This window comes from Phocoena phocoena, chromosome 8 (assembly GCF_963924675.1).
Source record: "Phocoena phocoena chromosome 8, mPhoPho1.1, whole genome shotgun sequence".
In the NCBI taxonomy this organism is placed as follows: domain Eukaryota; kingdom Metazoa; phylum Chordata; class Mammalia; order Artiodactyla; family Phocoenidae; genus Phocoena; species Phocoena phocoena.
The window spans coordinates 27,665,949-27,681,165 of record NC_089226.1 but is presented as its reverse complement, the minus strand read 5'-3'; the positions used below and the strand labels follow the sequence as shown (position 1 = coordinate 27,681,165).

Here is a 15,217-nt window from a genome sequence, read left to right as displayed (position 1 = left end):
TTCTATATGTAGATGCATTTTTAATGTGTTTGTGGGGGAAGGTGAGTTCCATATCCTCCTACTCCACCTTTTTGGTCCCCTTATATGTTTTATTTAAAACGTGCTGATTGGCTTTGTGCTATATAAGTCATGGTATATAGTACCCTTACATTTTCTCCTACCTATCTCCAACCATCTTCAAATTTTTTTATGTTACTATTTTTACATTATTAAGATTTATTACATTCATTTTGTGTTTCTATAAACATAATTCCTGGCTGTTAAGTCTCCATTTACAAAATGCTTTATTTTAATTCATATGTTGATTAATTGACTCATTCAATATAGTCAATGTAAAGAATAGTTATAATAAAGTATTGTAATTGTCCTGACTTGGGAAATACAGGATATTACGATGTGCCAGTAGGAATATCTGAGAATATCATAATCAGAAAAAATTAGAGGAGGGACAGAAGAGCTGACACTGTTCCAGAGGTTGCTGTCTTTATGCTCATACACACACACACACACACACACACACACACACACACACACTCCATCTTCCATATCTCAATTTTTTAATCTTTTCATAACATCTAAATTATCCAAGATAATAACTATTAACATGGTAAATTAATCTGTGCAAATGTAATGGAAGATCAACGGGAAAGTATTTAAGGACAGATGAGGGCTCAGAGCCCAAATTATCCCACATATGCTGTTTATACATACACCTGGCCCTATGCATTACAAAGCTCTGACCATTCCGTGTTAAAATCAGTACAGGGGGCTTCCCTGGTGGCGCAGTTGTTTGGAGTCCGCCTGCCGATGCAGGGGACACGGGTTTGTGCCCCGGTCCGGGAAGATCCCACATGCCGCGGAGCGGCTGGACCCGTGAGCCATGGACGCTGAGCCTGTGCATCCGGAGCCTGTGCTCCACAAGTGGAGAGGCCACAACAGTGAGACGCCCATGTACCGCAAAAAAAAAAAAAAAAAAAAAAAAAAATCAGTACAGGCTTGAGTACAGAGTCTCTAAATAGAGAATGACATGGTAGCATGCTGTCCCCACTAATGAAATGTGTTTGGGGAGAGCAATGCTAATATTATCTGTGGGAAGCATGCTAGCATTTTAAAGATAAGAATATAGAAAAGATCTTAAGTGAATCAAAGAGTTATGGAAAATATGGTTTTCACCTAGAAATATGCAGTGAAACCTAAAGAGTTATTTAAATAAATTTGCAGATGTAAGTATTATAGTCCTGCTACATAAAGACCTGTTTTAGCTACCATGCTGTGTGACCTTAAGGGATAAGTTCAGTTTCCTGGGGGTTCAGGCAGACATGCAGTCCTTGAGTATACCTGCATCAAGTTGATGTTCTAACAAACAGAAAACCTATTCAGGCTGATTGTTTAAATTTCAACTTGCTGCAAATAGTCTTCAATAGGTTTTAACATCATCCTAATAAATACATTAGTGTAGTGCATTTGATTCAAGAGTTTCTGATCGATATATGTATGAAATTGGGGGATATTTAAGATTTCCAATTATTTATCTTTTGTCATAAAATACAAAGTAATCCTTACTTTCTATTTCTAGAAATGTTAATATTAAACTGAAAATCCAAAGAGCTGAAATATGTTATTGTCTATTCCATGTATTTTATAATACATTTAAATTTTTAAAAAATATTTTTAAATTTATTATTAAACATTGTACTTAATTATTTAAAAATTTGAGCAAAACAAATCAAAAAGATTCATTATGTTGACAAATTTTAAGTGGAGAATGTTCTTCATCAATTAAAATATCCCACAATCAGATTATAAAATTTGATTTACACATGAGGGATGCATTCATTACATGATATGGTTTTTACTAATACATTAGTAAATATTTGATTTGTAAATATTTACAAATGTATATATAATATACAAATAATACAAAAACTATTGTAAATTGTACAAAGTCTATTAAACACAGATGTATGTGATGTGATTTTTATTTAAATTATACTATACTATGATTTTGCATTCTCATCCTCCATTTTAATGAGTTAGAAATAAAGCTATGAATGCAAGAGTGGGCAGAATCAAATGGTGATGAAATGTAACCAATTATGTCCAAATAATGATTGACAAATCCATGGGCTTTTATTAAATATCACACTAATACTTGTGATCAATTAACAGTTTGGCCAATGGATTCCCAGATGATACATATTAAACTGCATAATTCTTTTATAGCTTTTAATCAACATGAAGAAGAGTGAAAGTCATTTGATTTAGAAAAGCAGAGACCATTGGTGTTGTTTGAGAGTGGTGTCTTTAAAGTGGGGGGCTAGAAATAAAATGGGTTGCAAGAAAATGAGTTCAGCAGGTAAACACTAGGCATTTGAGAAGTTTGGTAATGAAAGAAAGAAGAAAAATAATACAGTAATTAATTAAGGTAAGAGGGGGGGAAAGATAAACAGTTTATCAAGATGGAAGGGTCTCAGTATGTTTGAGGATAGAAGGTTAGGAGATTTTGAGTATCAGGGAGAAGAAGGGGATAAAAGTGATAACAAAAATATATTGTGAATTAATAGAATTTCAGCTCAATAATATTCCCTTAGCTTTTCTCAATAATAAAGAGTTAAGCTCCTAGGCTGGTAGAAAGGGAAAGTAAATAGTCATCACAGCATGGGACTCTTGAAGCAGCAATTTTTTTATATTCCTCTCCCCTACTCCTTTTCACCAGACCCAGAGCATAAAAGAGAAAGGAGAAAGTACTGGATGCTGACTTGCTCTATTTGACTTACTTATCTTGTGAGCGGTGGGGGGAGGAGCTAATATTGGGACCACCTCACTTAATTTCAGTGAGAAGACTGTCCAAAGAGATGGAGTGGTGACTCAAAACTTTTAGCCATTGAACTGAAAGTAATCGTGAGGTCGTACAGTGATATCAAGAGCATGGACTAGATGATTGGTGGAGTTCCTATCCTCCCCATGAGGCCATTGCCCTATGTTTACTCTGGGTTCCTTGCTTTGGCAAATATTCCTTCATATTATGGACACTTTTCTTCACCTTAGGTTTCAACTTCAGAGCACTCATAGCTAATATTACCTTTGCCATCATATTAAGTCAATGACTCTCAAACTTTATTTTCCATAATAATCACATGGGGAGCTTATGAGTCCCACACCCCGAGGGTCTGATTCAGTAGGTCTGGTGTAGAGTCCAAGTATACTCTTTTTAACAAGCACACTGGGTAATTTTGATGTAGATGATCTGAAAATAACATTTTCAGAAATAGTCTTAAGTGATATACAAGGATGAATTTATTATGTGTGTGCATTACTTTTAATACTGATAACTTTGATTTTATATTTTATATATGTGATAATCCATACTCCAAAAATATTTGCATAATATTCTTGAACTAGCAGCAGGATGATTCAGATGACATAGTTAAAATTTGTGATTCCCACTAGCGAGGATGTTCCCAGAGACACCTTAGGACCATTTTGGATCTTCACATGCTATATCCAAGACCACAGCTGGAGTCATTGGCATTAGAGAAAAGAAGGTGCTCCTTCCAGTAGTCCCTCCATTATTGAGGAAAGGGCAAGGAGCACAGTCTAGATTCACATGCTAGGGAGTGCTTAAAGGACATCCTTCCAGATGTCTTTCATATTCTCAGTCAGGTAGAACAGTAAGTCCAACTGCTGAAGGTGAGATTAATACAGGACAGAAAGAGACTAGATCTACAAATCAACAGGGAAAAGAGAAGCATTCTGTGGAACTCAATCCAGAATCAATAAGTGCATTCCATACTGCCATGGAGTAGGTTCTCATGGTATGAAGAAATGTTTTCATTTAGGAATTCCTGAATTTTGCCTGATTTTTAAGGTCTAGTATGATATTTATTGTTACTATCTTTTAATTAAGTCAAAAATATTACAAATTAGAGTGTTAGCATATTATGATTTCCAAATAAGAACTATGTATCATTGTGAATTGCAGTGCTGAGTGAAAAAACAAGACAGAGTAATTCACTGTTTCTATTACAATCACTTATCTTCCCAGTACACTGAAGACAATTTATTTAGATTGTTTTCAAAATGATTGACTAATTTCTGGCAATTTTCAAAATCACACTAAGGTTTTGATCATTAAAATAAATTAAACTTTGATTAAAATGCTCGCTAAAAGGTAAAGGTAAAAAACATGAGTATTATTTTCTAATAAAGATAAAAATCACCTAACTAAATAATTATAGTTCTCTTTTTGTGAGTTAAAATGTTTTAAGTTTTAAATTAAAACCTGGAATTTCCATTTCTACAAATTAAGCAATAATATGAACCTTTTCTACATGATGATATGGCATGTGTTAATAGGCACAGGCCTATTTCATTCTGTGTAAAATAATGCATTTTCTTCTGTTGTGGAGCTCACAGGCCCAGCCTACTACTTTATAAATACATACCTTATACTCTCCAGGTTCCCAGGTAAATGCTTGCCTGTGGAGTTCTGGTTCTGGCTATGCAGAATGATCTAAGGAGTATTGATTAAAAAGATATAGAAGAGTTGACCCTCATCTGACCCCTGAAACAGTCTCAAATCTACCTGAAGCAGAAGCACTGCTTCCCATGTCAACTCAAAGAACTACTTCATTGAAGAAAATATTGCCTCCCTCCTGGGGACAGGATAGCGACTAATGACAGACCCCTGAAACATGACCATTCCATGAAATTGACATTCAGGCTTCTACTAGCACAGGTTTCTTCTTCGGGAACTTTTCTAGCTCTTGCTACTCAACTGTATTTCATATGCTTCTTCAGTGTCTCCCATGTCCCCATACCCATTTTGAGAGACAAGTCCCTCATCCTACCCCATCCATATACAGGCTTCCTCCAGCCTGCCATATACTGCTATAGCTTAGTCTCCTTCCTTTCTGATGCTATAAAGATATACATATGGCAGATTCTACTCACTCTAGAAAAAGAAGTTATTGTTACTGAAATTTTACAGTAGTGTATCTAGAGCTCTCAAATTATATCTACTAATTTCAGCCTTGTAGGAAAGTTATTTATATACATGTCATCTTTCCTACTATAGAGGAGGATTCCTGCCCCTCCTGATACAGTGTGAACTGTTCATGGGCATGGGCCAGTTTTATTTCTCTTTATTTCTCAAGTCTAAATCACTATATCTAAATATAGAAAGGTGTTCAATAAATATTTATTGAAAGAATGGATACCGAAGAAACAAGATTCTCTCAATTCTTGTTTCTATTCTGATAATGGTTTCCCTTTTTATCTTTTTTCAAGTCATTTAATCTCTATCTCGTTTTATTTGGCTATGAAACAGAAAAGATATCATTATTCCTTGAAAATGTATCACATATTTGTATGGGATACTGTGTCAAAATCTTATATAAGCACAGTCAATAATTTATAAGAATTAATGGATGAAAGATTGAAAATAAGGATCCCAAATTACACACTTAGCTTTATCTCTAGTTTGTTAATAATGGTTGATACATAATTCCTATAATCAACTTCTCTATTTGTGAAATGGGAATAATCATAACTCCCTCCATCCCCCGTATTCAAAGGTGTAATGATAAATGGGTGGGTACAAGTTAATATATTAAAGTTTCTTTTTTAAAATCTATCTTAAAGCTTTCTAGACAAGGCAGTTGAGGAGGAGGGAGCGATTGGGAGGTGGGCTTGGCTTGGCGTGCACTCCGCACCTCGGGAACGTTATTGCGCATGGAACGTCTGCTTTTGGCAGACTATTGCCCAGAAGAAAAGATGTTTGGTTTTCACAAGCCAAAGATGTACCGAAGTATAGAGGGCTGCTGTATTTGCAGAGCTAAATCCTCCAGTTCTCGATTCACTGACAGTAAACGCTATGAAAAGGACTTCCAGAGCTGTTTTGGGTTACATGAGACTCGTTCAGGAGACATCTGTAATGCCTGTGTCCTGCTTGTGAAAAGATGCAAGAAATTGCCAGCAGGATCAAAAAACAACTGGAATCATGTGGTAGATGCAAGGGCAGGACCCAGTCTAAAGACTACCCTGAAACCAAAGAAAGTGAAAACTCTATCTGGAAACAGGATAAAAAGCAACCAGATCAGTAAACTGCAGAAGGAATTTAAACGTCACAATTCTGATGCTCACAGTACCACCTCAAGTGCCTCTCCAGCTCAATCTCCTTGTTATAGTAACCAGTCAGATGATGGCTCAGATACAGAGATGGCTTCTGGCTCTAACAGAACGCCAGTGTTTTCCTTTTTAGATCTCACATACTGGAAAAGACAGAAAATATGCTGTGGCATTATCTATAAAGGCCGTTTTGGGGAAGTCCTCATCGACACACATCTATTCAAGCCTTGCTGCAGCAATAAGAAAGCAGCTGCTGAGAAGCCGGAGGCTCAGGGGCCAGAGCCTCTGCCCATCTCCACTCAGGAGTGGTGACTGAGGTTGATGTAGAAGGGGAACAAGAAATGAGTTAAATTTTGGAAAACACCAACAAAATGACCCTCCTGTTTTTAACTTGGATACCTGTTATTCTGCCAAAAGATGATTTCTAGAATAGTTTTGAGTGGGTTATTTTCCCTCCAGTTCCACAAAGTCTGAAACCAGTATCTAGCTTACTAAAAGGAAAAAAAGAAGTGTACATAATATTTAAGATGCTGAGTATTTCATAGGAAAGCTGAATGCTGCTGTAAAGTGCTCTTTAAGACTTTTTTAAAAAATCCCCTTCTAATGAATGAAATTAGGGGAATTTCAGGGGACAGAGATGGGATTTGTTGTATGATAAACGTATGTAGTTTTAGTCTTTCTATATTGAGAAGCAGTGGTTGGGGCATTTTTTAAGATGGCTGGCTACACTTGTTTTCCTTCGTTATAATAAATTTGTCATAACTCAGTAAACACAGACTTGCCCCTAGAGGTAGTTGTTAATAACTTTGAAATATTAAGGTGTTGCCAAGGTTCTGATGATTCAAACCTGTACTACTGAATATTAAGCGGGACGGACTAAGCTCTCTAGTGCGAATATCTTGAAGGAGTAATTTCTAAATATACAGAGGTAACTTGACTGTATATGTTGCATCCTGTGTCACCTCCCTCCATATTGATATTTGATAAAGTTTTTAATTTATATGAAACTTCTAAAGCAGAATCAAAGTTCCTCTTGGGGAAATGTCAAATCTTTAGGATAGGCAATCCTATATGAATAGTACCAAAGCATTACCCCTTGGTAGAGAATGCACTCTATTAAAATGTTAAATTATCTGAAAAATAAAATGTGCAAGTCTTCAGGATGGCACATGAAAAAAACAAAGGTTAATGCTTCTTGGGGCACATTTCTTAGAGGGCTTGCAAGTGTGTAAATAATTTGTTTATGTTACATGACTGTTGACTTCAATGAAAATCTGCACAATTCAGTTTTAGCTCTGGATTACTTCGGTTGACCTTTGTGAAGGTTTTATCTGTGTAGAATGGTTGTTTGACTTGTTTTAACCTATTAGGGTTTTGGGTTTTGGGTTTTTGTTTTTTGTTTTTCATTCTATATTAAAGTAAAATTCTACTAAAAAAAAAAATCTATCTTAAAAATATCAAGTATTGAAAGTCTAGTAAAAATAATGGAGGTAGACTTCTTTCTGATACATTCAAACTTCAATAATATGAAATAATCATAAATCAATGTTACAGGACATTTTAACAAAAATAAAATTTTATGTGAATCAAGCATATTCAATACCATGCTGTTGACCAACCGCTGTGAGCAAATAGAACTCCTCAGAGGTTTTCTATAATATACATAACCATTATTTATAATGATCATAACTATTGTCTTATACAGAAATGTTTATCTAATATAATTTTAATCAGAATATTATAATTTCCATAATCATCTTATAAAGAAATTTGTCTAAAATATATTTTTAACCATAATCAGCTTTAATTTATTATTTTATTTTAATAGTATTATTTTCTTACAAAATTTCATTAATAGCTAAGGGAAATATAAACCTGGGCCTACCTTATCTGAACTTTTTACAAGTGCTGAATTAGCTAATGCTATATAAGTCTTTTTAGATTGTTTTGTTATTACTGCCGAAACAAAAGTTCTATGTTTTAAAACAATTTGACTAATATTTCACAAGTTATTATAGATAGGTAACATTATGACATTTCAAATAATTCTTATTTACTTTGAATAGTAGATTAAAATCCCTGAAGACTTTTATTCATTTTTTCCTTTTTTTTTTTTTTTTTTTAACTGAAGTATAGTTGATTTACAATATTGGGTTAGTTTTGGGTATACAGCAGAGAGGTTCAGTTATATATATATTTTTCAGATTATTTTCTATTATAGGCTATTATAAGATATTGAATATAGCTCTCTATGCCATATAGTAAATTCTATTTTATGTGTAATAGTTTGTATCTGTTAATCCCATATTCCTAATTTATCCCTCTCTCCTTCCCTTTCCCCTTTGGTAACCATAAGTTTCTCTGTTTCTGTTTTGTATATAGATAAATTTGTATTACTTTTTAGATTCCAAGTATAGGTGATAGCATATAATATTTTTCTCTGTCTGACATACTCCACTTAGTATGATATTCTCTAGGTCCACCCACATTGCTGCAAATGGCAATATTTCATTTTTTTTTTATGGTTGCGAGGTATTCCATGATAGATGGATAGATAGATAGATAGATAGATAGATAGATAGATAGATTATAGATATAGATAGATATAGGTATAGATAGATATCACATCTCCTTAAACCAATCATCTGTTGATGGGGACTAAGGTTGTTTACATGTTTTGGATATTATAAATAATGTTGCTGCGAATATTGGGGTGCATGTATTTTTTTGAATTACACAAGTCAGAATGGCTATCATCAAAAAGTCTACAAATAATAAATATTGGAGACAGCATGGAGAAAAGAGAACCCTCCTACACTATTGGTGGGAATATACATTGGTGCAGACCATATAGAAAACAATACCTAGGTTTCTTAAAAATTTAAAAATAGAGCTGCCATGTGATCCAGTAATTCCGACTCCTGGGGATATATCTGGAAAAGATGAAAACTCTAATTTATTCATTTTAAGTCAATAGATTTTTCTTTTCATAAATTAAACTAATGTTCTTTTTCCATTATAAACTCTTGAACACAAGCCTTTTGTCACTGAAGCTGTTTAAAATATTTAATAACCAAATTACTACCCACAACAAAGTGCATCACCCTGTTATTGACACTAAAACATATGTATTCTTCCACAATGTACAAGCCACTAATAAATGGTCCATAAGTACATTATTATGTTTCAAGTTCCAGTACTGTCCCTCAAAATTGACAACATAACTCATGGGGGAACTTAATAAGCATAATATGATAGGTGAACATGAAATAATTTGTTTTGATAGAAAGTTCCAAATATACCTGCAACATATACCCACAGCATTTAGAATGCCTTATTAATACAGCATAATAGATCCTGATATGTTGTAGAATACTAGTGGTGATGTGCTGTGTTCACATGTATGTAGAAGGTTTGAATGATGCAGTTTCTTTACAATATTATAATATACCCCAAAATTGTTTCAAGGAAGCTCTCAACTTCAGTATATCATCTGTAAGTTTAACTTGTGACATCAAGAAGTACAAACATCTCACAGACTGAAAATATGGTGAAAACTGTGCATTAGTTAGAAAGCCAGTCTTATAAAGAAATTGAAATCTGAACTGCTCCTCCATTTTAATGTGCCTGTGGTTTCATACATTGTTCATTATCAATTATTAACCAAGAGGTTTGACCTTTTCTTACCTTTTAGACCTTTTCATAATTAAGCATCCTAAATCCTCAAAAAATATACTGTTGCCCTCTATGTCTTATGGAAAGCTTTAAAAGCAAGCAAAGGAGTCAGCCTGTGTAGAAATTACTGTTTATTTATTAAGAAGCCCTACAAATTTGAATTTTGTTTTGGGCTTCTTAAGCTTCCAATCTGCTCCAAGGCAAAATTCAGATGATTAACATTCCTCCTATATGTTTTAATGGTTTCTCTTTAACTCTCATTTCTTGATGATATGCTTTCTCTTTGGTAAAATCAAATAAGTCAACATTCAGATACTTGAACTGCAAAAGGAATGCGGAATGGGTATTCCCAAGAAAAGTTTTCAAATCTTAAAATTTTCACTCTTGTTCCTACATACAAAGAATGAGTATTCCCAAGAAAATTCCTTAAGTCTTAAAATTTTCACTCTTGTTTCTATACACAACATCTTAACCCCAAAACCTTTTCTTAAACCCTTAGCTTTGTCTTTTAATAAAGTGAAGACACAAGCATTATTCTGTCTTGCAGCCTTGTGGGCAGAGGGAGCCTGCTCTGTCTGTGGATGGTTGGGACTCATTCACAGCAGGATTGCAAGTCTAGAGTCCAAAGTTCATGTCTCTTATGGACCCACCTACCATAGTGAGCACAGGAGAAAAAATCAAGAGATTGTAGAGAGTTTCTGTGAAGCTAATTTTTTTAATTTGAAGAAACGTTCCTTATTCTAAAACTGTATTTTTCCTACTCTTTTAGAATTAAAATGTTTTCTCATATAAAATTGTGCAGATATAGATGGTAGTTATAAGGTTTTTGTGTATTTTTTATCATCCTGATTTGTTAAAATAAAAACAAATTCAAGTGGGTACCTGCATTTTCATTGTTGCTGTTGTTCCAAAGATTGTAGTCTTGAGTCCAAAGTCACATGGAGATTTCACTCCAGTTCTGGATTTGAAACCATCAAATCTACACATGTTATTTTATGCTCCCCAAGAGAAGCTAGAGACAAGAAGAGATGCTTAGTGCTGATAGTTGTGAATGTCACAGCTAATGGGGCACAAGTGATTGTCCTTCATTCACTGAATTAATATTTATGGAGTGCCTACCACATACTAACCACTGGGGATATAGGTTTTACTTTTTAAACATTTTTTAAATTTAATTTTTAAATGGGATGCTCAGGGAAGGTCTCACTAAGAAGGTATTATTTGAGTGAAACTTGAAAGAGATGAGGAAGCTGTGTGGCTTTCTGAGGGAAAAACATGGAAGGTAGAGGGAACGGCATGTGCAAAGCCTTGAAGAGGGAGTATGCCTTGTATAATTAAGGAATATAAATGAAGTCAGTTAACTAAAACAGAGTGAGCAAATTGTTGAGGAAAGGTAAAGAAGTCCAAGAGTGGGAGGAAAGTGCCATTGTAAAAACTTTATTTTTTAAAATTTCTACTTATTTTATGTATGTATGTATTTTATGTATGTACTCCCCGAATGATATGGAAAACTATCCGAGGATTTTGAGCAGAGATGTGGGATCAGAACAGGATCAATCTGACCATTGTGATGAGAATAGACTGGAAGGAGACAGGGACCAAAACAGGAAAAGCTGTTAGGAGGCTATTGCAATAACTTAGATGAGAGATTATGGTGATTTGGACCAGAGCAACAGTAGTGAATATGTTGAGAAGTGTCCACCTTAATTTTGAAGGCAGAGCCAAGAGAATGCAGAGAGTACAGAATCTAGCAATATTAGATCATACTTTCCTGGAAGGTATGGATAAATGACTTCCTAAAGCATTCTACCAGCAAATACTTTAACTGTAAGTTTGCTTAAGTAGGCCATGAGACAATCACATGATAATTTTCAACCCATACTCTCTTGATCTCTTCCAAAGATGTGGCAGCCACTCCTCTTAAAGGAAAAATGAAAGAGTGAAAGCAATGAGATACAATGGAAAGTGGAGTTTCATGTCCACAGAGTCTGGAACCAACCAATCATTGAATGATTCAAGAATTCTTGATACAAATCTATTTCTAGAAAGATATGAAGCTGAGGAAAAAGAAAACTAAACCTTTGATAATCCTTAAGAGCCTTCTTAAAATATTTATTTTCATAGGAACTCAATAGGCACGTTATTTTGCTCTTTTTCCTCTTTTGCTTTATTCTGCCCAAAGCTAATGGAAGTCCAAATCCTTTTGAGGACTGCTGACTTCTTTTTAGCTTTGCCTCATCCAGATTTCCCCAAGCACAAGGACAATGTTCTCAGAGACATGAGAAGGTTTTTTTTTTAGATCCTTCTCTGCCACCAATCAGCTCCCCATAACTTTCCCTTTGCCTTGGGCAAGTCATATAAGCACACTGGCTCAGCCTTTATGTTCACATCAGAAGTTTGATTAAATTGCACTATAATTCCTCCCAGCTATAAAATGCTTTGATTCAACATAGATTAGAATTGGAAGTGAAATTTGCTTGCCTGATAAAGTCACTTGATCAAATTTACTAGTCTATGTTGTTTTGTTTAGAAAGGTACTATTATGTTTATTTGTTAACAACTTTAAATTGGTTTGGAAAGTATAAAATATAATATGCAATAAACAAAGCTTCAATAAATAATGTATTAGGCCTATTTTTGAATTTTCTTATATGTCTAAAAGTTAATTTGGCTTTTCAGAAATAGAATCCATTGAATCCATTCTATTAACCCATGTGCATCACCCTTTAATATCTTTCCAAACTGAGAAAGCTTGAATTGCTTTCCACTGGGCCCAGAACTCTCTGATCTCAAACACTGGATCCTTATTCCGGATCCCCAGCTCTAGATACCTCACAGAATTTCTATTATCCTAAGTTTCTGAGATTTGGGAAAAAAAAAGAGTGTTGATAGGTTCACATGTAAGTCCTCAGAGACATGGATTAATTAACCTTTAGTCAAGTAAGAACAAGAAAAACAATAAAGGAGACTCAGAGATTGCCTGGACAACTAAGACCACTTCACCTCTGGACTTTCACATGACCTCTCCCATTGATCATTTTTTTTCTGTCAATGGTTTTGATCAGTTCTCAATTACAACATAAGAGAAATTCAAAAATTATGAGCTGCTTGCAATGCCTTATTTACCTCTGTTGTCCCCAGAACATAGGCTTACAGCTGACCCCTATATTTTGTTTTGACTGCAAAGTTCTGGTTTACACCTGACACCCTAGTGTAATATTAACAGTGCCCCCTTTTACTCTTGAAAATATCTCAGTTTGCATGATAAATTGTATAATCATTCTACTTATAAGCAAGGTTAAATATTGTTGGGCTAAGAAATGACTAATCCAGTCTGAATGAATTTGAGATGCAGATCCCTGTCAGCCATGCTTGAAAAAATTTCAGATTTTTCAATGGATGAATAGTCTATTACTAGTGATCAAGATGGCAAAGTAAGAAGATCCTGAGCTTAATCTCCTCCAAAGGACAAATCAAAACTACAACTACATATAAAATAATGATCTCTGAAAACAACCTGGAGACTAGCAGAGCAGCTCTTCTACAATTAAGGATGTAAAGAAAAAACCTCACCAGGATGGCTAGCAGAAGAAGAAAATTGATTTAATCAGGATCCACAACCCCCAGCAGGCAACCCAAAAGAGAAAGGGGCTATCACAAACTCAGAGGTCCTCCCTAAGAATCAAGGGGTTCAAGCTCCACATTGGGCACCCCAACACCAGGGGCCATCACCGGAAAGATGAGCCCCATTAACTGGTTTTGAAAACCAATTTACCACAGGGCGAGCCAGAGGGCTGTAGGAAACCAGATTTTGCTCTTGAAGGGCACAAACACAAATTTACTCTCTCCAAGTCCCAACACAGAGGCAGCAGACTGAAAAGCACCTGGTACTCTAGCCAGCCTGCCAAGTCCACCCTAGCACACCCCCAGCCCATATTTGGTTCCAACACCCCCTGCCAAAGCTGCAACTCCCAGTGCACCCCAGGAGAAGGCCTATCCCATGCCAGGCTTCAGCTCTAGCTGCTCCAGTTCCAGCACTCCTACCAAGGCAGCAATCCTGGTGAGTCCCAGAAAAAGCCCCAGCCCACACTCACTTCAGCTATAGGCCTCCCACAAAAGCCACTGAGTATATGCGAGAATTAAGTAAGCACTCATGAACTACGGTTCATGCAGTTTCTTCTTAGAGGGAATGCTTTCATTTGTCAAAGCAAAGAAGAAAAATAATTGATCATTAACTAGTCATGATGTGTTTGTCTGTAAAATAAATGATAAGAATAAGTTCCTGATGACACTATTTAAATACTTTGGGAATCTACATATACATACTTCTTTTGTATATATAATGGTTCTTTGTTAATAATTCTAAAAATTAGGAAACTTGTATTTGGAATTTGGAAAACAAACCCCATTTTTAAATTACTGATTTTTCTAATGTCCATTGCATGTAAATTGTTTTGACATCTGCAGTTAGTTTTGAAGAAGAGAAGAAGAAATTATTTTTACATGTATTCATATGAAATTTCAGAAAGTATTTTCATATCTATTCATAACTTGATTCTTAACAAAATGGAATTCAGATGATTTTAAAACATAATGAAAATGTATATACATAATATACTATGGAATTCACATATATGAAATTACATATTTATGTAATTATACATATATGTATATATGCATTACATATATATATATGAATATCACATACACACACATACATGTATATTATTTTAAAAGAAATAAAAGACAAAGGCATGAAAAAGAAGGAAAGAGCAACTATGGAAACACAATAATTGAATATAGCATTTATCCTGAACTGCTTGGTAATCAGTGGGGACAAAAGGAAAAGTATTGATTATGTAATCCCTGTTACCATAAAATATTGAGTTTACAAGTTCTCCAAGAAGGATCATCTTGATGATGAAGTCATAAAAATAGGTTAAATGTGAGACTTATTTGGAGGACATTGGGTAAAAAATATTTTCTTTAGAGATAGTTTACAACAAATGCAGAAATGGTCTAAATAGTGTTTCTCAATAAAAGTTGAGTATATAATATTATAGGATATTCGTGAACCCAATTCTGTAGGTGGGGCTAAGCAGGTGCCATCCAGTAACCTATTTTGACACAGGCTATACTGTAAAATGTGTAAGCAACTAAAGGGTAAAAATAATCAACCTGCTTTTCTCTATCTGCACTTAATGAAAGGATAGCAGATTATTCAAGTATATTTAATGAGGTCCTAAAACACTGTTTTTTGTTTCTTATTACTGACTGAGACAGCATCCATATGTTTTGAGAATCAGATGATCAGGTGGCAGGATAAGATATTTTATTTTGAATGCCAAAAAATTACAGAAAAGGTATCCCTATCTCCCTGCAGAAAATAATTTGTAGACAAGGCTGGAATGTT

The 15,217-nt window shown here is 34.7% G+C and overlaps 1 protein-coding gene and 1 pseudogene across 4 annotated transcripts in view; both read left to right on the top strand.

The window, feature by feature from the left end:
- Positions 1–15,217, top strand: part of GRIA4 (glutamate ionotropic receptor AMPA type subunit 4) — a 520,203-nt gene that overhangs the window by 277,821 nt on the left and 227,165 nt on the right. The window lies entirely within an intron of this gene.
- Positions 5,651–7,563, top strand: LOC136127350 (SIN3-HDAC complex-associated factor pseudogene; annotated as a pseudogene). The gene has a single exon (XR_010656125.1). The product of XR_010656125.1 is annotated as an SIN3-HDAC complex-associated factor pseudogene (transcript).